The sequence below is a fragment of the Thermobia domestica genome, chromosome 2, assembly GCF_964235325.1.
Source record: "Thermobia domestica chromosome 2, izTheDome1.hap1.1, whole genome shotgun sequence".
NCBI lineage: Eukaryota > Metazoa > Arthropoda > Insecta > Zygentoma > Lepismatidae > Thermobia > Thermobia domestica.
Genome location: NC_137455.1, coordinates 47,113,854 through 47,141,471, shown reverse-complemented (window position 1 = coordinate 47,141,471; position 27,618 = coordinate 47,113,854). Strand labels below are relative to the sequence as shown.

Below are 27,618 nucleotides of genomic sequence, written 5' to 3'. Positions count from 1 at the left end.
CCATCCCTTATACGTGACGGACTAAAATGGTCATAGATGCCGAAAGTCCAGAAATCGAAATCCTAAATCCTTGAAAGTTTCACTTGTTTGTTTGAATGTAACTCCTATGCACGAGCGATGAACTCAATGCTTCCCTTCCTAAATGATATCGGCTCTCCCTGTCTTAGTGCTCTGGCTACGTTTCTGAGGTAAACGTTTGTTTCAATGCGGTTTTTATCTGTCAAGTAACTGTGTATTTCAAGATTGTTACTTCAGTAGCTCATTTATAATTATATTTTCGTATAACCGATATTAAGTAACGTATCGTACAGTAGCGTACAAATATATCATGTCGGTTGTGTCATGTTTTTAAAAGATATTTTATATTTTCATCATCATATCAGGTTGTTTTTGTAGTACCATCGTCGTGCGCAGTCTTCTCTATCTCTATAGGAGAAATTGCACAATATAAGTTCTTTTGAAAAATAGTCATCACTAAGAACACAATCACTTTAACAATAGTGTGAGTCTGGTATTGTGCACAAGGTATACTCATCCAACTATACATTGCATTATTCTTAACAATATTTCTTCAATATTGGCTATTTTTTGGAAGTTCGTTGAATTTTGCGCGAACAATTTTTACATTACCTTATATCTAGGAGAGGTATTGAAGACGGGCCTGAAAATGAAGAGGGTACATCGGTAGGAGGAAGAATACTTAGGTATGTACACTTTATAGATGAATGGTGTCTGTGACAGAATCTGAAAAGAAAACTAGTAAAATGTTAGAAAACTTGAAGAATATGGGATGAAAATAATCGTTAGACAAAAGCAATGGTGATTGGAACGTAGCGGTCCGTATCAAATATAGAAGAGGAGAAAGTAGAACAAGTGACTATTTTCGATATCTGGGTAATAGTGAGAACATGAAGTGCAATTGAAATAAAAAGCAAGGATAGAATTGCGAAAGGAACATTTAGGAAGAAGAAAAGTCTTTTGTGGGTCCTGGAATAAGGAGTTAACAAAAAGACTTGAAAAACGTTTCGTGTGGAATATTGTTTGTATGTTGATTTCAGAAAGACCTTTAACGTGGTTAGGAGGGAAACATTGTACAACATTCATACCGAATTTGAAATACCAATAAAGCTAGTTGGGTTAAATGAAACCCAATTAAAGTCCGAGTAGGACATTACTTGTCCACGAGTTTCCGCGTCGAGAATGGCGTGAAATAAGATGTGTTGCAATCATCATTATTGTTTTGTTTTTGGAATATAGTAATTCTACCAATTAAAGATAGCATCCAGGGCATAGAGTTGAATGACACTCTTCAGGTCATGACTTATGCTGATGATGTCAATCAGATGTGGGATGATTTGAGGACAATAGAAAGGTGTCTACAGGGACATGGATTTATAAGTAAAAAAAAAAAAAAAAAATTCGCCCTGCTCTAACATAGTAAACTATGGATACGTTAAAATATTAAATAATACTTTCGACAAACTAGACATCTTCAGATATCTAGGATCAGCATTAACAGATCGACTCTAGACCCACGAAGAAATTAACTTTCGACTGAAAGCAGGGAATTTGTGTTGTCGAAATTCTTTCGTCTGTGAATTCTGTCGAAGAATTTGAAGCTTGATGTATATAAAACAATAATTGTCTTGTGCTGTATAGTTGCGCAACATGTCGCTTACTTTGAGGGAAGAACGCAAACTATCTAAAAATAAAATCGTAAGGTGCATGTTTGGACCCATGATGAACGGGAATGAGAATGCGGAAACTTTATAATGAGCAACTGCATAATTTGCACCGTTTACTAAACCTTGTAATGGTCATTAATTCTAGGATGCTCAAGTGGGTTGGCCATATAGTACAATGGAGAATAGGAATTTTTTTATTTTTTATTTATTTATTTATTTATTTATTTATTTATTTTGTAACTTTAAAATAAATCGGAAAAAGATCATTAGAAAGGGTACGTGGCACAAGACCTAAAAATCATTTCGCGGCACAAGTCGTGAACGGCACTAGACCTAAAACTCTTTAGTGGCGCTACCATCGCGTCCGTGCCAAGAATATTGTCAATCTGTTAGCCAAGTTTTAGATATTCTATTTCGTATTACAGAACCAGATTCTAGCTTAGTTCTTACAAGTAATTTGTATAAGTACATGTTCTATCGTTCTGAAATAATAAAAAAGTAAATAAAGCCTATTGTCCTTTCTTGCTCTTTGCATGATAGCATTTGTATGGTGACAAAATTTTAACTGCCTATCATAAAGTTTTCTGTACCTACTTCCTCGTCTTGTGCGTCATCGGAAGTGAGTTAAACAGGCCTTTAAAGTTGGAGTTAAATGGCTCACTGTTCCGCCACTATCGAATTTCGGGGTCGGTTCTTTCGCATCGTTTAGTGCCTGTTTTGTGCGTCACCAGAAGTGTGTCAAAATGGGCTTCCAAAGTGTGACGAAAATGACCCACTTCTCCGTCACTACCGAATTTCGTGGTCCTTCCTTTCGCATCGACTAGTGAATGTTTCGTGCCCTTATTTCCACGTTTTGTGCGTCACCAGAAGTGTGTCAAAATGGGCCTCCAAAGTGTGACAAAAATGACTCACTCCTCCGCCACTACCGAATTTCGAGGTCCTTCCTTTCGCATTGACTAGTGCCTGTTTTGTTACGTTTTGTGCCCCTATTTCCACGTTTTGTTCGTCACTAGAAGTGTGTCAAGATGAGCCTCCAAGGTGTGACGAAAATGACCCACTGTTCCGACACTATCGAATTTCTAGATCGTTACTTTCGCATCGTTTAGTGCCTTTTTTTTTTTTTAAGTTTTCTGCACCTATTTCTCGTCTTGTGCATCACCCGAGGTGAGTTAAACGGGGCTTTAAAGTGGGAGTTAAATGGCTCACTGTTCCGCCACTATCGAATTTCGGGGTTGGTTCTTTCGCATCGTTTAGTGTGTATTTTGTACAGTTCTGTTCGCCTACTTCCACGTTTTGAGCATCACCAGAAATGCGTCAAAATGGTCCATCAATGTGTGAGGACCGCCAGTGCGCCAATGTGTGAGTGCGGAGCCATTGTTCCGCCACTATCGAATTTGGAGGTCGTTTCTTTCGCATCGTATAGTGTCTGCTTTGTACTGTTTTGTGCTCCTATTTCTACTTTAGTGCGACAATGAAAATAGGTCAAAATGGCCTACAAGTATAGCGGAATAACTTAATGCTGTTCCGTCACCATCGAATGTCGAGGTCGTTTTCTTCACATTTTTTTTTTTTTTTTTTGGCATGATTTGTGTCGCTTTGTGCATCAGTGGGAGAGGGTCAAAATGGACCTTGAAAGTGGAATGGATATGTCTTTTTCTGCCATATTTGTAGGTCGTCTTGACCCACTTTCGTTGGCCTACAAAACGTGAAAATATGTGCAGAAACGGTAAAAACATGCACTAAACAATGCGAAAAAGCGACCTTGAAATTCGATACTGGTGGGAGAGTGGATCATTTTTCTTCCCACATTGAATGCCCATTTTGACCCACTACCATTGATTCGCAAAGCGTGGAAATAGGTTTACAAAACGGTAGAAAATACGCACAAGATGATGTGAAGGAAACGACCTCGAAATCGTTCCTGACGGAACAGCATTAACTTGTTCCACCATATTTGTAGGATAACATTGACCCATTTCCGGTGACGCAGAAAACGAGGAAATAGGCGCACAAAACGACACAAAAAATTTCCATGTAATTAAGCTAAATTTCCATTTAAGTTTGTAAGCTTAATTATATGGAAAATTTTATACATTTTTCCTTTACGTTGGTCTACTTTACGTTGATTTGGGACTTTTAAATTTTATTCAGTTTTCCACTGAAAAGTATCTATAATTCAACAAGGAAATAATTTTATAATTATTATCCATATAATTGAATTCATTGTAATTTGTTCCATAACAAACACTTTACCATTTCGTACTAGCTGTTATGCCCGTTCTTCGCATGGATCAGATAAAATATCAATGTAAACGAACTGAACAACGGGAGAACAATTAAGAAACATTTCTAAAATTGGATATATTTTGTGTGAATATATATCCAACAACGTACATGTGTTTTCATTGGGAAGGCCGATGGGGGCTGAATTTGAACGTATACAATATCGGGGGTGTCACTATACGTCTGAGCAACCCCAATAAATATGGATTCGACACAAATTCTACTACTTTTACATGTCCCGGTGAACCACCCCTCAGACCCCCTTGGTTCGTATTGTGAAAAAATCTCCTCTGGCCCCCACCAACCCCCAACCAATACCGCGAAAACTATGAATGTGACACTAGCATCTGCCATTTTCTACTACTTTTTACATATGCCGGTAAAAGTCCCTATAATCCTCTGGTTCCAATAATAATAATAATAATAATAAAACGCCTCTGGCCCACATCCGATGGGGGCTGTATTTGGAAGTCAATGCCTGTGGAAGTATCACCATTCATCTCAGCGACAGCGAAAACTATGGATTTGACACTAATATCGGTCACTTTCCATTATTTTTACATGTCTCGCAATTCCCTACCCCCGGTGACTCCCGGCCCGCATACAATGGTGGCTAAATTTGAAAATCATCGCTAATGAAAGTATCACCATTGATCTCAGCCACCGCGAAAACTACGGATTTGACATCGGTCATTGTGGATTATTTTTACATGTCTCGTGATCCCCTTTATAATGCCCCCCTTTCTTAGCTGATGGGGGCTAAATATGAAAGTAAACGCGGTCTTGAGTTTCACCATTGAGCTCAGCTATCCCGAAAACTATGGATTTGACACTAATATCGGCCATTTACTATTATTTTTACATGTCTCGGAATTCCCCCCTCTGGTGACCCAAGGCTCGCATACAACGGTGGATGAATTTGAAAGTCATCGCTAATGGTAGTGTCGCCATTGATATCAGCAACCGCGAAAACTATGGATTTGACACTAATATCGGTCATTTTGGATTACTTTTACGTTTCGGTATCCCCCCCCCCCCCCCGTTGACCCACGGCCCGCAGCCGAACACGGTGAATTTGGAAGTTAATGCGATCGGAGTTTCACCATGGATCTCAGCGACCGCGAAAACTATGAAATCGACACTGATATCGTTCTACTTTTACATGTCCCGGTAAACGCCCCCCTGAGACCCCCTGGTTCGAATTTAGTTGAAAACGCTTTGCCTTGGTGTGGGACCTGGACCAAGGTAACTTTGACTAAAATTTGGTAACTCTCGGTCGACTTTTCTGGTCCCCAGACCGGTCCCGGTAAGCGTCCCCTGGAGACCCCCTAGTAAGGAATTAAAAAAAAAAACTCTTCGTCTTGGTGGGGCCTAGACCAAGCTACCCGTGACCAAATTTTGAAAAGTTTCGGTCCACTCGTATCGTCCACAGGCCGCACAAAGATAGATAGACAGACACACGAACAAACTCTATTTTATTTATATTAGAAAGGTCAGATCCGCCGTTATTGTATTAGTGCGGTGCTTGAGCGATTGATCGTAGAAATTCAAACTCCGATGAGTGATAATTTTATAGGCTTGTTTTATTACACGTTTAAACTCTTTAGTCAGTAGAGAAGAGGTCCTGAATCATGGGTCAGAGTTGATGACAATGGGTTTTGGTGGGTCTGTGGGTCACAGTGGGTAAGAGTGGTTTATGGTGAGTGGTGGGTCAGAGTGGGTCACGGTGGGTCATGGGTCACGACGGGTGGTGAGTCAATTGGTCGTGGCTAAAGTTTTCATTGCCCCACGCCCTCTCTGAACTACAGTGTTGAAAATTAATCAGTGAAAATCAATTGCTATTGATCAATCAATTGAAAGTAATTGCTGTGGAAATCAATTGCCAATTAATTTCAATTGCAGTTGAATTACATAATTCAATTGCAATTACTTTCAATCAATTGATCAATTGCAAATGATTCTCCTTTTTCAATGGCCAACTGCAATTAACAATTACATTTACAGATTAATTGTTAATTCAATTGAAATTTGCCCAACACTGGTCTGGCGTACACGTGAAAATATTTTTTTCCTACGTACGACAAGTAAGTGTTCCCAGCTTCTGACAAATTTCCAAAAACAAAAAATCTCATTTTTACTAAAAACACTTCTTCTTCTTCTATGGGTTTGGCACGAGGGGCACAAAATTTAGCTCGTTGGAATGTGCGTTTCATAGCCTTTACAACGAGATATAGTTCATGTCCTTGTGGGTATTAGAAGGGGTATTAGGGCCACCAACGTCTGCGATTTGCTTGAAATCCCTATCCGTCCTGTAAAAATGTAGCCCTATAGTGACCAAACGGTCGTGATGGCTGGTTGTACAAATTGTGACATTTTCTTAGGATCACAATATCTACAACATATCACGGTTTCATTCATTTTTACCGAAATCCAGAATACCGTTACCTTCTGCTGTTTTCAAAAATGTGGCCCTGTAGCGGCCAAACGGTCAGTGATTGGTGGTTGTGCCTATCGAGAGACTTTCTCATGATCACAATGGGTGATATCAATAAAACGGAGAAGTTACTCATTACGCCCAATTTTGAAGTAGTTACTCGCATTGGTATCAATAAAAAGAGAACTGAGCACTAGTCGTCTCGGCTGACCTCGGAGAAGCCCCGCCCTTTTGAAGTAACCACACCTCTATTCTCGAGCCGAGTAACTACTACGCGTTTGATATCAATAAAAATCAAAGACTCCTCTGTGATGCTAGTAACTTCTCCAAATTTGTGGAGCAAGCTAAATAGGTGATTCCGTGCGAAATATGGCAGAGTATATGATTGTTTTACTACGTAGAAAAATTTATAAACTGCATAGAAATGTTGGAAATGGAGATTACAAAAAGCATTATAAGTTTATGAAAGAAAATGTAGTGATTAGCACAACATTTTTTAAGGAGAATCAACCGAAATTCGGGGTGGTGGACTACGTAATGATGAAAAGGGTTTTCTTCAAGGGCGCCGATCCTGTGAGGGCCCGGGCCCCCCAAAGCTCATGTGGGCCCCTATTGTATTTATGAATATACAATATTTGGCATAATTAGAGTGCAATTTGTCTTAAAATCCCGATATATATACCTTCTGCATCTGAATGCCCTCTCTCCCCAAATTTACAGAGAAATCGGTGCCCTTGGTTTTCTTGCGTTACGTGAGCGATCCGGGATTCCAGGTCGGAATGTCAGGGGATTCTGGTGTGGCTCAAAGTACTATCTATGACTACCTGAAAATGGATTGTTTTCGGAAGTGTGCGTAATATACAAACAGCAAAGGCAGAGTGGCAAGAACAATATACATTTCCGGGTGCTATCGGAGCACTTGACTATATACAAGTGGCATTAAAGAAACCTAGTATTTTGAAGAGTAATACGTTAATAGGAAGAGCTATTTCGTGGCTAAGCGGTTAGCGTACATGCCTTTGGCATAGGAGACCCGCGTTCGATTCCCGGCAGGAGCTCATGTGGTTTGGATTCCACGTTAATCAGTGGGTTCTGTCTCATATAGGCACGCTACTGAAAAGGACGTTAAACTAATAATCAACTCAACTCAACGTTGATAGAAAGGGTGTATACATAAGAATGTATTTTGTTTATGTCAAGGCGAAAGGGGACACGTATGGTGTGGAAAATGCAATCAGATGGACGTGATTTATGACGTGGGTGGCTGGACTTTTTTAAAAAAGAAAACAAAGGAGCCAAGTGTCTGATTTCGTTCTTAAAGCCAATTCGTTCTTAAAGCCAAACAATCTACAAAGACCTTGGACAACACGTGATATGTGCTTGTCGTGTTAATCTTGATATTGCTGGATTCCAATCAACATCCATCAGCTCAAATAGGTTCATTCCCATGGTTTCAGTATTACTTTCTTCTTTCCTTTTTTTTTTATTTTTTCTTCTTTTTTATTTTTGTTTTATTCTCGCTCGAATATTAAAGATTCTCTTTTGAATTTGTGTCTCAGTCGTAGATGTATTTGATATTTCGTTGCATTTCACTGTAATTACCTTCAAAGTTTCGGCTTTCCTTCGTTTACTTTCTAGTAGCTGTGACTTTGAATGTACCATTGGAAACTCTTTTAAAAAATATCCACAAATGCACTTTGGTTGAAGCTATCGTTGCTACTTGCCCGTTTCATGGCTTTTAAGATACTACGCCATAGGTTAAAAACAACGAAATGACTGCGCGATGAATGGGAGAAATGAATAATCACTTCTTTTATTGATACGACTCAGTGCTACGTGCAGAGGAAGCGCGAGTAAACGTTCATAAATCTGGAGCAGACTAGACCTGAGTAGTGGCTTGTTTTATTGATACGAAATTGAGGGAGGAGATTACTCCAGGCGTAGTTACTCCGATTCTCGAGCAGGACTTCTCAGGAGTAGTTACTTATTTTTATTGATATCACCCAATATCTCCAACATATCACAGTTTGTCATTTTCATCGAAATCCAGAATATCGTTATCTTCGGCTTTTTCAAAAAAGTGGCCCTGTAGTGGCCAAAGGATCAGTGATTTTTGGTTGTGCCCATTCAGACTTTTTCTCAGGTACACAATAACTATAACATATCACGATTTCAAGCAACTCCACCGAAATCTAATTTCCGCAAGGATTGTACGGGGTCCTTTTGTCATTTCGAAGGGAGCCATTGCTTCCCCCCCCCCTGAAACTCATTTCTCGCAAAAATGACAACCCGTATTTCCTACTTTGAAGTCATCTTTGCATCGACAGAGTTTCGTTTCTTTAATGTGGCCCCTTTAGTCAAGGGGGGCCTTTTTTGAAAAGGGGTCCTTTTCCCCCTTAACCTATTTTCCGATAGAACCAAAAAAAAAAAAAAAATACGTGTCGATTTATTTTCAATCTAGTATATATGTGTCGAGTTTGAATAAAATCGGACGACGAGAAACCCTTGTGAAGCTATCTCCTTTACACTTTCACTTTTTGGACTTGACGGGTTTTTGCCCCAAAGTCTTCAATTGTTAAAAGGTGTAATTAAAAACAGCAGACATTGTTTCTGCTTTGAAAAATACAAACATGGTTTCGCTTATAAAACCACAAACGCGGTTTCGGACGGCTTTCGCTTTCGAAAAGAGCTTTTGAGGTTTCCGTTTCGAAAACTGCATTTGCGGTTTTGGTTTCGAAAACTCCTTTTGCAGTTTCGGTTTTAAAAAACCGCATTTGCGATTTTCGGTTTTCAGGAAACCGGTTTCCTTAAAAACCAAAAACCGCAAATGTCACAAATTCGACAGCACTAGTGTTAAGCTTCCGACCCCGAGCTAGATCCACCTCTGGCACTAACTACATTTGTTTTTTTCATTTGCTTTTGTCGGGGGCCGCGGTAACTCAGTGGTAGAGCGTTCACCTCTGGTGCTTAGGGTACCGGGTTCGATCCCAGCCCCCGCGAAGTGTACTTTGTGATGAACAAACACCGTGTGCGTGGGTTTTCTCGGGGTTCTCCCGTTTCCTCCCACTTTCTTCATTCCGCCATTTCATTCATCATCATCATCACCGTCCCCTTTAATCTAACCGGCATGAGCGTGGGATTCCAAGATATCATTTCATTTGCTTTCGTTTCTATTTTTAAATATTTCCTTATTTTTAAAAACAAAAAGTACACCCAAACACACACAGCCAACAATGGATGCAAATTGTACAGAAACTATTGCTGTTGTATTGGTTTATTTCTGAAGAACAAAGAAAAAAATTAAGCATTTATATTGATCAATCAATCAACGCGAGAATTTCCCTGGATTTTATCGAAAAATTTCCTTTTTGCTAAATTAGCCTATGAAATTTCCGTGTATTAGGGAAATTTTCCTCCAACTACGAACACTGATATAAAATATTCTTTTCCCTCTATTTCACTACGCACTTTGCCACTAGTTACCGCGCGCGATAGAACAGTGTGTTTCATTTTTTTCTTTTTTAGCTTAATGCACTCGTTATTCTGTTGCAGTCTTGATTTTTTTGTTCCATTGTTGAACTCTGATAAGAAACTATTGTTTGCTTCATTCTTGGTAAACGTAGATGGGGAACGTCATTGTACGTTGCATTTACACTAAATAAAAACTGATTAACTGAAAGTTAGAGTGAGCACACGTCCCATTAATCGAGATTGTGCCATATGCATTTGCAGAAAATAATACAGTCAGTCGATTTATACAGTCCCAGGTTTCGTTTAATTTCAATGGTAGTAGTCATATCAAGGTTGTATAGTGGGTGATAAAATTGTGTATATTACTGTAAACATTTATGAACATAATAATGAAGTGACTATTATTATTTTCTTTCTGTAAAAAAAATAAAAATAAATAATTCTAAAATTGTACAATACAAATAAAAAAATATACATATCAACCAGGGAGATGCCTCCCTAGAAAGTTTTATTCATCCGCCCATGAGTGGTAACGACTAAATTCGCTCTATTTTTAGGTAAAATATTGTCTCATTCTTCCAATAAAGTATTCTTGAGAACTACTTTGTTAGAAGTAACCCTGTATCTTATTTTTTGGTCAAAAACTTCCCATAAATGGTGTATTGGATTGATGTCTGGTCACTAGTGTGTGTGTGAACTTGTTTGGGTACATTACTAGTACCAACATGCTAGTTATGTGTGGTATATTTTGGATCCTTATCGTGCAAATATACGAAGTCATTATTGGGACCCATTTTTGTAGAAGAATGCTAATAAAATATTGATATACTAGTTCCTTTAGTTCATCGTTCCTTCTACAAAACAAATTCCCGACACCAACAGTATCCATTGACCCCCAAACAAGCATATATCTCCAGCATGTTTCACTATGAGAGTAAGATTTTTGGGATCGATCGCTGTTATCTTCATGGGCGGTGGCTCAGTGGTAGAGCGTTCACCTCTGGTGTATGGCGTACCTGGTTCAAACCCTGCTCTCGCCAAGTAAACTTTGTGATGGACAAACACCGTGTGCGTGTGTTTCCTCGGGGTTCTCCAGTTTCCTCCCACTTTTTCATTCCCCCATTTCATTCATTTCTCATCATCACCGTCTCCTTTGGCCTAGCTCGCAAAACCGTGGGACATAAAACTCAAAGATTTAATTTCATTTTCTGTTCTCTTCATTTTTCGCATAAGTTTTTCTCCCATTTAACCCAAACAAGTTTTACTCAACTCTCGTCGATGAAAACAACGTTGTTTCAAATTCAAAGAGCTTATTTACGCTCTTTAGAGTGAATTCCTTTTTTTTTTTTTTTTTTTCGATTACTGTTAATTGCCTAAGTTTTGTGTCTTGAGATACGGCAATTATAGCATGCTGTTTTCAACACATTCCTCACTGTAGGCAAGAATGCCTTTACTCGTCGTCTCTGCAGCTCATTTGCAATCTGAAAGGCACCTTTGGATTAATTTTGATAGTATGCACTATGCACTATTATGTTCTGGTATCTATTTGATAGTACTGAGCGACCACTCCTATGTTCGTTTTTGTAATTGACTTTGTAACGCTGAATCTAATACGAACTGTACCATTGAAGGAAGTCGTTCCATGATTTTAGATATTTTTAACACCGATCTAGTGTAATTGTGAACCCTGATAGTAGTTTTCCTTTCATCCTCCGTTGTTTCTTTCCCTTTGTGCTTCATCTTACCATTTACTAAATGTTTGTGGTTAACGTAGGCCGAGAAATACTGACTCGAAAAAGTAATCGTACAATTACTATTTTAAGAATTAACGCCTGTTTACGATTGCAAGTTGAGATGATATGATATAAACCCTATGCATTTACGCCCATTCTATCTTGCACCATTAGTTCACCAGTTGCACAACCTATTCAGTGTTCAGTGTAGTTTGCTGGTTTCATACTCTCGTCGAAAAAGTATTCGCACACCGTAGTTTCGTTCGTAGTAAAGATACCTGCCAAACACTGTTAGTGTGATTCTTTCATTGATGGTTGAGAAGGTTGCTGACAGAAGTACCAACCTATTTCTCGGTCTCTGTTCACCACAAATATTTAGTAAAAGTTAAGATAGGGCGGGAAGGAAAAGAAACAACGGAGGATGACAGAAAAATTATCATAAGGGTTCACAAACTAAATCGATGTCTAAAATATATCAAATCATGGAACGACTTCCCTCAATAGTGCAGTTGATATTAGATAGATTCAAAGTTATGAAGTGAATTAAAAACGTACGTAGGAATTATCGCCTAGAAGAACTATCAAATAGATACAAGAACATAATAGTGAATTCTACCAAAATTAATCCAAAGATAAATGCTCCTCAGATTGCAAATGAGCTGCAGAGACTACGAGTAAAGGTATCATTTGCTACATTGACAAATGTGTTGAAAAAAGCATGCTATAATTGCCATATCTGAAGAAACATAACGTGGAGAATTTAACAGTAATCGCAAGAAGTGCCAGAATTCGCTCTGAAGGGCGTAAACAAGTTCTTTAACATTTGAAACAAAGTTATTTTCATCGACGAAAGTTAAGTACAACTTGTTTGGGTCAAATGGAATAAAAACTATACGAAGAATGAAGAGAAGAGAGATCGATCCCAAAACTCGTAGTGAAACATACTGCGGTCTTTGAGTGCTGTTGGTGTCGGGAATTTGAGTATTGTAGAAAGAACGATGAACTAAAGGAACTATATCAATACTTTAAAATACATAGCAATCTTCTTCACACAACTGCAAAAATGGGTCCCAATAATGACTTCTTATTTTTGCACTATAAAAATCCAAAACACGCCACATAATACTAGGATGTGGGTACTAATAATGTACCCAAACAAGTTCACATCACCCACGGAGTGACCAGATATCAATCCAATATAATATTTACAGGAAGTTTTTTTTTTAACCAAAAAATAAGATACAGGCTATTTCTAACAAAGCAGTTCTCAAGAATACTTTATTGGAAGAATGTGACAATATTTCATCTAAAAATAGAGTGATCAGTCGTTCCCATTTACAAAAGACTTCAATTATAGCTGCTAAAAGGAAACCTACAAAGTACTAATCAATTGAAAACTAGTGTTATTATTACTATTATTTTCTTGAATATGTCAGCTGTACGAATACTTTTTCCACATACAATTTTAGAATTATTTTTATTTATTTATTTTATTATTATTATTTATTTATTTTGTTACAGAGAAAAATAGCTTTTATTTGAAAGTCATTTCGTTCATATATTCATAGATGTATACACTAATGCACGTAATTTTATCGCCCACTCTACATCTTTGATATGATTAGTACCATTGAAATTATACGAAACCTGCGATTATACGAATACTTTTTCGAGTCACTGTAGATTGGTACTTCTATCAGCAACCTCCTCAAGTACCAATGGAAAAGGAATCATACTATCAGTGCTTGGCAGGTATCTTTAGTACGAACAAAACTACGGTGTATATGGGCGCCCGAAAAAAATTTTGAGTTGAGTTGATTTTAGTTTAGCATTCCTTTTAGCAGCGAGGCTATATGAGACGTGGACCTACTGATTAACGTGGAATCCGAATCACATGAGCTCCCGCCGGGGAAGAAAATTTTCTAGCGAGGCTCATCTCCCTAGTTGATTGTATTAATTTGGTATTTTTTATTTGTATTAAGAACATCTTAAGAAATTTAATACATTTTCGTGAGCTAGGGAATGCAACTCCTTATCTGTCCTTCTTCGGGCGCCCATGACGATGTACGAATACTTTCTCGACGGGAGTAAGACGTAGAACCTCCAAACTACACTCAATAGTGAGCGCAACTGGTAAACTAATGGTGCAAGATAGTGTGGACGTAAATACATAGTTATATGACGTAATTATCCTTACTTAATTTACTTGTCAAACAATCGTAAACAGACGTTGACAATTGAAAAATAATAACTGTACGAATACGTTTTCGAGTCACTGTATTATAAACATAATATTTTGACATATATTTTTTGTCACAGCTAAACACTCCAGTTTACTTTTATTGTGTAAAGGTAACCAAAAAAGTTCTGTCGCTTTTTGTAGTGGTCTGGGTTGGATTGGCCTTCACACCGTGAGTTGAATACGAATAGAGATAAGGCGAAGGTCAGTTGTTGATGTGGGCAGGGGTAAAAGTGAGGGAGAACGCGGAGGCACGACGACCTCGAACAAATATGTACGGCGTCCCCCGTTCCAAAAAAAATTACAATGGGCGAAGATAGGTAGGGGGACATCGTGGCGTCATGCTGCTACCTACCGTCCCCCTACCTTTTCAGACCCACTTTTACCCCTGGGTGTGGGTATATCCAACATTCTATCTACTGTGGCAGTTCAGTTACATCGTGAACTTGCGTAAGGACAGAGTGAACATGAGACCTCCACAGAGCGTCATAAGGGCGTGTATGCTGTACGAGTCCAATTGGGATCAAATGCCGCTGCAGCGGGGCGGTAGATATGCCAGGCCTTTGGTGAGAGTGTCGTGACTACGCGGACAGTGCACGGCAGTTTAACAAGTTTAAGGACGGTGACGAAACACTCGAAGCACCACGTGCCGGAAGACTAACACATGTACAAAATGAAGATCTTCAGACAGTAATTGAGGCGAATAGTGGCCAGACACATGAGGAACTGGGACTACGATTCAGTGTGAGTGGAGAAATCATTCGGCAGTTCCTCCATCAACTTGGGAAGCGCTACAAGTTGAGTTGATGGGTCCCACATAATTTGACTCCGGCTCAGAAAGCAATGCGAGAAGACATTTTTTTTTTTTTTTTCTGTCTCGTCTGAGGAAGGAGCCATTTCTAGACAGGGTGTTGGCATGTAATGAGAAGTAGGTGCTGTATGAAACTCTGCGGCGCTGTCATCATTGGTTAGCATCCCATGAACCGGTTTCAGAACAGCCAAAACAACACTGCACCAGAAGAAGGTCTTCCTGTGTGTTCGGTGGACTGCTCGCGGCATTGTGCATCGGGAACTGCTACCAGCTGGTCAGAGCATCAATGCAACTGTGTACTGTCAGCAATTGAGCTATGTTTAAGAAAAATTCAAAACTGGAGCCAGCACTTCTGAATCGCAAAGGGATCCTCCTGTTACAGGACAACGCTAAGCCCCTCGTGGCTAGGATGATCCGGGACACCATTCTACGCCGTGGATGGGAAATACTATTGCATCCGTCATAGTCTCCGGACATTACACCGTCCGATTATCTCTTATGCCGTTTCTTGAATAAACACCTTAGAGGACACCAGTTCAAATCACTAATAGAGGTGCACTTGATACCAGAGGTGGACTGGATATGTAAAAAGGGCGCGGTCACATACTCTGGGAGGGCGCTGTCCATACGAGCGAAAGCCTCCCTAATAACCCCTCCTAATAACAGGAAGTCCCGGGGGGCTTCCCCCGGAAAATTAGTACATGAAATACAACAAAAGATTAAGTAGATATTGCAGTTAATCACGATAGAATTATACAAATTCAATATTTTTGTAAACAAACAAAGAGACTTTGAGTACTAAATATATTAGGCCTATATAAATCTGCACACTTTAACTGAGACTACAAAAATCACACCAGTTGTTTAATTTCTTCGGCTACATATGTTAACAGCCTAATTATAACTGAAGATTTGAGTTAAGTTTGGGGCTTATGCTATTTTTCATACTTCCGTCCTTTTAAAGCTATGATCATCATAACATTGACTTATTTTTCATCTATTTTTAAAACCGTTGATTAAAAGTATACATGAAACATTTACTACAAATTAACAAAAGTAAATTTAGAATTATATACCTACCTAGTGAAAAAAGAAATTCAAAAACAAAACTGGAAAATGAAAGTAAAGTCACTGCTTTATGCTTGAAGGAGCCTTCGCATCTCCTTGCTTTTCTCACACATTTTGTCAATAATAAGATTGTTGTCTATTTTGGTCAGAATGTCTCTTTCTGAGTTCATCAAGAACAATGATTCCAGATGTTCATCTGTAAGTCTTGAACGGAGTCTTGTTTTTTTGAGCTTCGAAAATGCTCGCTTACAGGACACTTGTGTTGCCGGTATTGTATTGTAAGAAGATACTTATAAACTTTGAATAATTCTGTGTAGAGTCTTGAGTACATATTGTACTGCAGAATCACATCGAAGGCGCACTTAAAGCAAGAATTGCACTTCATTCCATCACATTTTATAGACCTTAAATCTACAATATCGTCAGTTGGCCCCAAATATTCCTCCTCATTCTCCATGAAATATTCAGAAAACTTGTCCTCTTCAATCAAATCTTCAATCGTACGAACCTCAACAGCTTCTTGATTCTTTTCTTGGTTCTCATAAGGGGATTTTGAAAACTCTTCCCTCATTGATGAAAACGAAAAAAGCTCTTCTTTAAGTTTTCCCTCTTCACAATCAGAAATTAATTCAGTGATTCTTTTCAGTGACAACGAAGCCAGACTTAAACTCTTGAACTTCTTAGGATCAAAACATTCTAAATCTAAGTATAAGCTTTGATTTTCAGCAAATCGTTCCTGCATGCTGTTAGAAATTTGGTCTAGAACACAGTTGAAAACTGTTACTTCAAATCCGTATTTACTGTCTTCAATTCTTCATCAGAAGCTGATTCCCCTGCCATTTTCTTTCTTTTTCTACATCTCACCTCAGGCAATTCTGTTTCCATAATAACTTGTTCTAGACTAGGAACATCTGTAATGAGTCCTTCAATACTATTTGACATTTCTGTTGCAAAGTGTTCGGCTGCTTTGTAGACTTTGTCAAACTGGTCCCTAGCTTCTTTCAACTTATTTTGTGTTGAGAATATCAGGCGCCATGCTTGGACATAGTCTAAGTTTTCTGTTTGCAAGTAGTCTGATAAAGGTGTGGTATGCTGAAAAATCAATAAAAACATAGCCACAATGACAGTCTCAAAGGAGCACAACTTTTGAATGAGAGACATTGCATCATGTCTGACTTTGGAATTGAATTCTTGCGAGTTGCCAATCACACTTAAAGCTGCTACGAGTTCCACATATACTGGTTTTGATTTTCTTGGTCTGGCATCCTTTGAGTCGGATGCCCAGTAATGAAAGTGTCCAAATATTTTTACAGCAGCGTTGCTTTTACTTCTCCATAGAGTTATCCCAATAGCCTCAAGACGGATGCTTGGGTTTTGTTCCAAGTACACCTCAAGTCGTTTCTGGGATTCTTTCAAAAATATCTGAATTTCCTGGAGAAGCTCAAAGAAAGATATATAAACATCCAAACTCGGCCAAAGGGCAAGGCCGTAGGCCGAGTAAAGACTGGATCTGGGGGCGGAGCAGTGGGGGTGGTAGGGTTGATATATAAAAATCATCCAAAATGATCGATATTAGAGTCAAATCTATAAATTTCAGGGTCCCTAAGATCGTTATAATGATTTCCAAAGGCAAAAACAGAAAGAGCGAGGCCGCAGGCAGGGGCGTCATTTCAGACTTTGCTTGGGGGGGGGGCAAGAGCACCACCGACATAAGAATTTCACGTTTTGTACTAGTATATTATTAGACAATCGACTAAAGTATATGTATTCCTCAAACTCTTGGGGGGGGCAATTGCCCCCTCCTGCCCTCCCTAAATGACGCCCCTGGCCGCAGGCCGAGCAAATACCGGTGTCTGGGGTGGAGCCCTAGCTGGCCAAAGGCTAGCAAATTTATAAAATAATTATGTAGCTTTTTTTTTTTTTTAATTGTGTTCAGAGAGGAAACTGTGCACCTTTCTGAGGCTAAGACGGGTCGTAGCCCCTCCCCAGGAGGGCGCAAAGGCACTGATGTGAGGAGGGCGCAGCGGCCATGGGGCCGGTACTTGATTATGGCCAGTCCACCCCTGCTTGATACCTTCTTCGCTCCACGGCCCACCAAGTTCTATCGCGATGGAATGCATTGCCTTCCAGAACGTTGACAGAAGGTGGTCGATGCTGATGGGGACCTTCCAGTTTTGATCTTCCAGGTACGTCTTAGGTAACATGTCGGTGTTCGAATGTGATGGGTGAAAAAGCGACAGAACTTTCTTGGTTACCTTTATATATTATACAGGGTGGCCCAAAAACAGGTATACAGACCAACGTCGATCAAGTATGAAATGTTAATTTATTAAGATAAATGAATTTATTTGCTTTGGTTATTGGTTTGTTCCGAGCTTAAGGTATAAGTGAAAATAAAATTGATAAGTAAGAAACTAAGTATATATTCTTACGGATAACAATAAGTAAATGACACAGAAAGTCATTACAGATCAGTACGGGACTGTATGCCTACTTTTGGGTCAGTTGTATGTTCATTAAAACTGATTTATGTTTATCTCTACATAATAAACACTATTTTGTTTCACATTTTCATTTTGTAGCAGGCCAACTTTTTTTTTTTTTTTTAATTTAGGGTCCTTTTTCCAGCACCGAGGCTATAAAAAACGCGAAGCTTACAGTTTTAAATGGAATACGAACTACCACATTGCTCTCGAATTTCAGTAATGCCACGGGTATCAAACCCGGAATCATGTTCGGGCCGCGGTGGCTCAGTGCTTGGGGTCCCGGGTTCGATCCCAGCCTCCGCCAAGTGAACTTTGTGGTGGACAAACACCGTGTGCGTGGGTTTTCTCGGGGTTCTTCCGTTTCCTTCCACTTTCTTTATTCCACCATTTCATTCCTCATCATCACCGTCTCCTTTAGCCTAACCGGCATAACCGTGGGACGTAAAACTCAGAGATTTCATTTCATTTTCATTTCCGGAATCATGTTCAAACACACGCGCTCTTATTCACTAGACCAGTGATAAGGACTATTGTGTAGTACTGTTTACAAATTATTAATTTCTCGTAAGCTTTTACTGTAGCTTTTTTTTTTTAATGCCTAAAAGTGATGAGAAAAAAATACTGAGTCCAAAGCAGTTGCATTTAGTAATAGAAAAACTTAAAAAGAATATTATTATGTAATTATGTATAATCAAAACCGCAAATTTTTGTTTCATTTTTGCGTGTTTAATACAAGCTCTTTGCGAGGCACTTTGTTTCATATTAATAATTAAAATTGAAGTGTTCATTTTTTAAATATTAGAACAAAATACAGTCGTGAACTTGGTCCATCTCCACGTGACGCACTAACGATAAAATTAGTCTCAATCAACGGCGCCAACTTTCCAAAATTTATGTGGGCGCATATCAATGTCAGGACGTTTTATATGTTTTCAGGGGAATCTCTATATTTTTTGATTGATTCCCTTTTAGTTAAATCTTTTATGAATACTGTCATAAAGGGCTGTGCTGTGATAAAGTAAAATATACCGGTACTATAAGGATAAGTTGGAACTGACCTAGCTCAGTCGGTAACACGATCGACTTAAAAGCAAGAGAAACGGGTTCAAACCAGGATCCAAGATTAAGGACAAGTTATTGTAATGTAAGGTTAGAAATTTTAACCTTAACCAATATTTTAATTGCTTACTATTTTTTGATAATTGCAAGCGAGAAATATGTATTTTCTTTTGTTTATATATATATATATATATATATATATATATATATATATATATATATATATAAACTTGTGGATGCGCCACACCCACAAGATTATTTCTGTGGGTGCTGGAGCCCCGGAGCACCCACGTAGTTGGCGGGCATGGTCTCAATCGTTAGTGCTTCTTAGTCCACCAACTCCCAACGTGAGTGCTTTATTAGTGTAGGTGCTACAAGTGAAAAACCTTTGAAGCCAAGTTCACGCTGGTCCTCACTTCAAGCACTAACGAAAAAATTAGTCGTTTGTTAGTGCTTCTAGGAAATACTAATAGTTTCGTTAGTGCTTCACTATTAGCCAATTACATGTCACGAAACTCCTATAAGAAATACATGGGAAATTTTTCATTGCGTCAAATTCCCGCCAAATTCAAAAGCACTAACGATCTCTTCTAGTGCAATCGTTAGTGCACCAACCCTTAACGTTAGTGCTTTATTAATGTGGGTGCTACAAGTAAAAAACCCTTTAAGGACCAAGTTCACACTGCCCCCACTTCAAAGACTAACGAAAAATTAGTGCCATTGGTCAGTGCTACTTAGTGTAGGGTCTAGAGCCAAAACAATGGTACAGGCTGTTCCCACTTCAAGCACTATCAAAAAATTAGTACCATTCGTTAGTGCTCCTAAAATACTAATAGTTCCGGTAGTGCTATACTATAGTGTAGATATGGCTAATTACATGTCACAAAACATCCATAATCTATACTTAGAAAATTTTTCATTGCGTCAAATTTCTGCCAAATTCAAAAGCATTAATAATCTCTTGTAGTGCAATCATTACTGCTTCTTAGTGCACCAACCCCTAACGTTAGTGCTTCCTTAGTGTAGGTGCTACAAGTAAAAAAAACCTTTGGGGGCCAAGTTCACGCTGCCCCACTTCAAGCACTAACGAAAAATTAGTGTCATTCGTTAGTGCATCGATAGTTCTTAGTGCGCCATTCTCTAACATTAGTGCTTCGTTAGTGTATTCTCTAGAGTCAAAATAGTGGCACACGCTGGCCCCCACTTCAAGCACTTACGAAAAATTAGTGTCATTCGTTTTAGTACATCTTTAGTGCTTCTAGAAAATACTAAGTTTTGTTAGTGCTTCACTATTAGTGTAGATATGACCAATTACATGTCACGAAACTCCCATAAGAAGTACATAGGGAATATCTCATTAAGTCAGTTCCCGCCAAATTCAAAAGCACTAATCTCTCCTAGTGCAATCGTTAGTGCTTCTTAGTGAAGCAACCCCTAACTTAGTTCTTTATTAGTGTAGGTGCTACAAATAAAAAATGTTTGGGACAGGTCACGCTGCTCTCCCACTTCAGGCACTAACGAAAAAATAGTACTATTCGTTAGTGGATCGTTATTGCTTCTTAGTGTACAACCCTAACGTTAGTGCTTCATTAGTGCAGACTAGAGCCAAAACAATGATAGGAGCAAGTACACGCTACCTTCACCCCCAGGACAAGCACTAACGAAAAATCAGTGCCATTCAACTTTGCATTCAATTTTCTGCCTTTCAAAATAAGCGAGACACTACAGTTTATATTCGCAACTAACGTTGTGGACTGTGATACTGTTGTTTGGAAGCAGGCCGGTAGCCAGCCCAAAAATATGGGGGGGGGCTGAATTTAGGGGAGGCGATCCAACCATATTATAGTTCATCACCATGTTATAGTTCATTTTCAATACTACCGTGAAAATTTTAGGGGAGACAGCAAAAATTTAGGGGGGGGGCGGCCCCTCTAGACCCCCCTTGGATACGGGCCTGTTCGGAAGTGGCCTGGTATGCTTGTCAAAGTTGCAGTAATAGGGTACGGTTTGAAATTCTTCAAATGGGTAAAGGCAGTGAAAGATGTTTGCATCTATCAAGCATACAATTTTACACAGAAATGAGTAGAATGCGCAAAGTTGAATTTAATTTAGTAAATAAAAATATAAAGAATTTCACTGGTTTTTGAGTCAGTTTGAAAATTCTCTTCAGCGTTATTTTTTAGAGGGGGCAAAAAATAATTTGGGGGCAGTGCCCCCTCTAGCACCTCCCTGGCTACGGGCCTGCCCCTACCATAGGTGAACACTTCACTACTGATCCATTGCGCCCCAGCTGTAGGTAGACATGTTATAAAATGGCTTTTTAAAAAGCTGTCTATAATTCGTGTTGAAAAATGGAATAACGTCAAATTTTGCGACTGTAGCGATATTATTTGCATTACGAAGTTTTAGAGTAAAGCACTGTAGATCACTTAAAATTGGGTTAGTTGCTGTGCTCGTGGTTTTGTTTACGAGCTAAATAGTCTAGGAAAATACACAACAAAGAAATGAGTCAAACGTGATGAATGTTTATTGTACGTATAATGCCATTCTGTGGTTGGGATTGGATGAATCTAAAAATTGCTCATCCTGTTGACTGTGATCACGTGACTGAGCGCAAGGTACAGAGCAGAAGGCGACTTCCATTGTTGCAGTCTGATCTTTCATTAGAATAGAGTGGTAGAAACGTAGTGGTGAGTTAAGTTGCGTATAATGGACAAGTTTTAGAATAAATTTAATATCCATATACTTTTTAAAATAAAGAATGAATAGACACTAAGCTTGTGAAGGAAAGTATGTTCGACTGTGGGAAGGTAACAGCGTCTGCTACAGAATGATCTAGTGTTCCCACGCATAATGACAATTCTATCAAATAGGATGGGACTAATCTGTTGTTCATTGGGTTTTTAGATTCTAATTAGTGTAAAGTTCTACGTAACAGGTATAGTGTAATTTTCTAATACAAATAAAATAAGTAGAGAACTAATTTGTGTAACTTGATTTGTGTAACTAAAATATAGAACTGATTTGTGTAACAGTTGAATCATCATATAAAATGTGTACGTTAATTGTTGTATGCGGTTGATGATATGACAGGACTCTTAGTGTATATAGCTGAATTCATTATTCACAGCAAGGGTTTCGGTGGGTTAATAAAAGTAGTTATGAGCTTGGTAGTAGGCCAAAGTAGTTTGAATTGAAATAAAATGTTACAACTGTGAGCATAGACAATAAATTTAGATCATATCACGAACCAGGCCTATAGCAAAACAGACATGGGAACCCAGATAATTCTTAGGGGCCTAGCTTTTAGAGGATCAAATGTGACCCGTCACGCCAGCCTAACTTCTGCATTAACCCTTACGAGACCGACCTTGAAAACGGCCCATACAGGATGGCCACTTATTTAATCTGTTGTGTGAACCCTAATTAAGATATCAGGAAGATTTTTTTCTAATTAAGATGCCAAATATGGTTGGACCAAAGTTTATCCTGATCATTTTTTCTGAGTGTCGAGTTTCCCCTCTCAAATCTGAGCCCAAAGTCAAAAAATCGAAAATTTTCAATTTTAATTTTTTAAAGTTTTTCTCAGTATACCTTCCTTCGTTTTAGATATCTACTTGTAACTAGCCAGGAATATACCTGATACGGATACCTATTTTTTTTTTTTAGACAAATTCGAACACAGTGTTGCCAACTAGGGAAATTATTTTCCTATTTTTTGATAAAAAACAAAATTTTCGAAATTTATCTTTATAAATTTGTATCTACGTACGAACGCAAGTCAACTTACGCCAAACATCAGTCCTTACTGAACAAAAGCAAGCACAGATCGTTACAATTGGGTAATGAGGGGCGCACGAAAAAGTCGAATTTGGGTTCTAAACCTTGATTTTCTTTACTTTTCTGTTTATCGTAATCTATTTTTTTAAATTATATGCTAAATTTGTTAGATATCGACAGGGTTTCTAGGATATAAGTTTTGTACCAAAAATTATTTTTTGATGGTTTGCGTCTGGTAGCAGTGTTTCCAGCTATAAAAATTTTAATTCGATTTTTTTGAGGAAAAGTCGAAAAATCCCATTTATTACTATAATTTCCTCTTGTTGGCTACATTGAAACAAACGTACCAGTATTTGAATGCCTCCTCTTTTGCTTACACGATTCACCATAAAAAGTTTCAATATGATAATTAGGGAAGCTGTTTTACCTGTATAACTTTTGATTTTTGCTTTTGAGGTGGAAAAAGTATCAAAATTTCGTGTGTACATGTGTGAGAATTTTTTCATTCAGTTCTTTGTATAACAACCAACGACTTCACGCTTTCACTGTGCGTTGTCGACATACCAAAGACTTTTTTGAGGTGACTTGGACCCATGTGGCAAAGCTGATGCTAACCAAAAAATTTTAAAATTCGGGTAGGGATTTTTTAGTGGATTTTCACCTCTACGTTTTTCCCCATAATTTCCCTTTCGTTAGCCTTAAAAAGGTCGTAACTATATCAATCGAGTAAATACAGGGTGGCGCGTATTGTATCTACCAGTTGCAGTTGGCAACCCTGATCAAATGCGCGTACGAATGCTGCGCATGCTTACGGCACTGAATAGCAGGGCCTCTGGCAATTAGTTTACCATGGAGCGGTGGTCTGTGCAGACGCGAATTGCGGCGGTGGAAGCCTTTATCCGAACCGGTTCTGTCAGTGAGGCTCAGCGGGCACTGCGACGAAACAGTGATGATCGCCATGTTGCTATACCCGAGAGACACAGTATTCTGAGATGGGTGAGACAGTGGCGGGCCACAGGTAGTGTTGTGAACCGGAAATCACCAGGTCGTGGACGAAGTGTTCGAACAAATGTAAACTTGGAACGAGTGCGCGTAGCGATGGAACGCAGTCCCAAACGTTCAGCACGGCAACATGCACGAACATTACATTTGACACGACGTTCATTGGGTCGTTTGCTGGGTGATTTGAAGTTCCATCCGTATAAACTGCAGGTGGTACAAGAGTTGAGAGCCATTGATAAGGAAAACAGACTCAATAACTGCCAGAACATTCTTGAGTTGATTAACCGAGATCCACTGTTCCTCCAACAACTTTTGATGTCCGATGAAGCAATCTTCCACCTGACTGGGTATGTTAATAAGCAAAACTTCCGGTATTGGTCTCAGGAGAATCCTCGTTCATTACATGAAAAGCCTCAAGGTAGCCCAAAAGTTGTGGTATGGTGTGCAGTTGGAATGTGTGGCATTATTGGTCCCTATTTTTTTGAGGATGACGCCGGACATGCAACAACTGTAAATTCCGACCGCTACTGCCATATGTTACAGACGTTTCTCATTCCGGAATTGCAGGAAAGGGGTGTGATCAATAACGTTTATTTCCAGCAAGACGGTGCTACGGCACACACGGCACGCCAAAGTATGTCTATACTCAGAGAAACATTTCCAAACCGCGTGATATCCCGATTTGGCGATGTCTCATGGCCATCCCGTTCCCCAGATTTAACAGCTCCTGATTACTTCCTCTGGGGATATGTTAAGGAAAGGGTCTTTGCCAATCGCGTGAAGACAATTGACGAACTGAAGACTGCCATTCGTCATGTGATAAGTTCCATTCCACAGGATACGTTAATGCGTGTGATGAATGCCTTCCCACGTCGCCTGCAGCAGTGCATCCAGGAAAAAGGCGGACATTTACAGGACGTTATTTTTAAAGTTTAGTGAGCTCCTTCGACAAGTGTTGTACAGTGTACAAATTGCCAGTCCATATACTTATATTCCATAACAGTTTTGCATTAAAACTTGCATAACACACCTTTGTATTTTCATTTGAAGTTGGTAGATACAATACGCGCCACCCTGTAGTTTTGAGCTATAATTCATTAAGTGAAAGTCTACGAAAGCGTCAAAAAATGACTGGTTTGGAAAATAGCATTTCAGTGAGAGTAGAAAAGGAAATAAGAAGCACAACAGAATCAGATGGAACAGCCGTTTAATTGAATTATGTTGAGCTGTGAATAAAATGAAGTATTATATGCTATAATACCATAATAGAATGTGTAAAATGCTGCTATATGAATTGTATGTTAAATGTTCGTCTTAAAAACTAAATAAGCACGTCTGTATTTATTTTTAAAAAAATCTTACTGTATTTCGAGTTTTATTTTCATTTGGGGGGCACAGAATTTTCGGTGTTCTAAGATCGTAAAGGAATAATTTCCAGGACTATAGCTCCGATCGAGCTCAACTTAAAATGAAATGAAATCTTCTGTGTTTTACGTTCCATGGTTATGCCGGTTAGGCTAAAGGAGACGGTGATGATGAGAAATGAATGAAATTGTGGAATGAAAAAAGTGGAAGGAAACAGGAGAACCTCGAGGAAACCCACACACAGTGTTTGTCCACCACAAAGTTCACTTGATGCGAGGTAGGATCGAACTAAGGACCCCATACACCAGAGGTGAACGCTCTACCACTGAGCCACCGCGGCCCCAGAGCTCAACTTGAGTTATAATTTTCGCAGCACTGCTTTCACCTCCTGTGTATTGTAAGTCCTTCAGAAAAATTGAAATTATCATGCGTGAAGCGACACCCAACTAAACCGTCAGGCTGGCCATGGCCTATTGTCGGCTGTAACGCTAGAAAATGTAAAATATAATTGAAACTCCGTGTAGGGAAGAAACGCAAAAGTAAATGTTCCTAGTTACGTCAAAACTTATGCCTGCATAAGGCCCACATAATTCTCTTATATTCTAAAACATAATTTTCATAATTTGAAAAAAACAGCGTAAAATTTAATACCCAGCAGTCATGTAGCCATGAACTAAAGCGAAGTGAAATGATCTCCCACGGAAAGTTGATCCTTTTGGTTCATTTTGTTTTTGTAGAACTTTTTAGTTCATATCAGAAACTACTCGTCGCATTGTCCTAGATTTTCTAATTTTGGTGATTGTTTTTATTTATTTATTTTATTTTATTTTTTGTATAACATGATATGACACCCAAATTGATTTTCAGAATCACTAATAAGAAGATGGTATGTACTTGAATCATCAAGAATAATGAATTATCATACGCGTGGGAGACCGGATTCATTTCCAGGTGGAGCTCATGGGTTTCCGATCTGACAATAAAGTGCGGGGCCTGGTCTTATATAGCCTTAGTATTGAAAGGGGCATTAAATTCTAACCAAAAACCAGTTTTGCTCTTACTAGAAATGTAAGCTACGAATACACTCCACAGTTTAAAAGAGACTATGATAATGCAAGTGAATGGTAAGAAAGAAGTGATGGAGTGATAATTGGAAAAAATGAAAGAACCTCAACAAAAGAAAGTACATGATGTCTATTGAAAACTCGCTTGGCCTGGGATCAAACCAAGAACTACTACTCGCATAAGAGATTAGCCACTGTGTTTCCTATTATGAAAATACGTAGTACATATTCTGAAAGTGTGGTTTTATATAACACTTAATTTTAGTCATGTCTTTAGGAAAATTGATGGGATAATACGTAGAATACTCACATTTTACCTGTACCTAAAAGATAGATTATTTAGTCTAACGCTCAGTATACCTGAACCACTTTAATTTAAGATTTTTAAAAAGAGACAACAAATTTAACACCATGTATGTTTTTTTACTTTGTCATTTAACATCTAACGTCTATCATATATTATTATTTCTGTATATATATATATTCTGATTCATGCAAAGTACTTAATGTTCTTTTTTTTTCTCTCTCTCTACCCTCAGTCTCAATTCGTTAACTGTTATCTCTTTCCCTAAACTACCACAATAATATGCGAAATAAGAATGATTTTCATTTGTGTAATCACCGCTCAGCAATGTATCAAAAAAGTGTAAGTTATGGTGGTGTTAAGTTGTTCAACATGTTGCCTATTGATATAAAGTATGAAGAAAATATGAAAAGGTTTAGACAAAAGTTAAAATCATTTCTATTAGAAAATTCTTGTTATACGATTGAGGAGTACGTAAATATCATGACAAGGTAATTTTACTTTGTTTTACTCATGTAAATTTTTTGTACATATGACGCAAGTTATACTTACTGGAGGACATTCCTCATAGGCCCCTACTTGTAAGTTCATACAAAAGAAATAAATACAATACAATACATATTTTGTACCTGTAGCACTTTCCGCGTTGTTTCAATTGATCATTTAATACTCTGTTTGATTTTTTAAGAATCTTAATGTTAATCAGTGGTAAACATCGAAAAACTAGGCTTGTGTTATCGAGACAGTTACCCAACTAGATATCCTCTTCCCCAATATTGTAAGGCCGCGTAAAATTTAAAATAATATAAAACAATTTTGAAGATTGAAAAAGAT

The 27,618-nt window shown here is 38.5% G+C and overlaps 1 protein-coding gene across 1 annotated transcript in view; it reads left to right on the top strand.

Moving 5' to 3' along the window:
- The window catches only part of LOC145671651 (putative ATP-dependent RNA helicase TDRD12), a gene marked incomplete in the record, with an annotated part of 196,777 nt that overhangs the window by 40,649 nt on the left and 128,510 nt on the right, over nt 1–27,618 (top strand).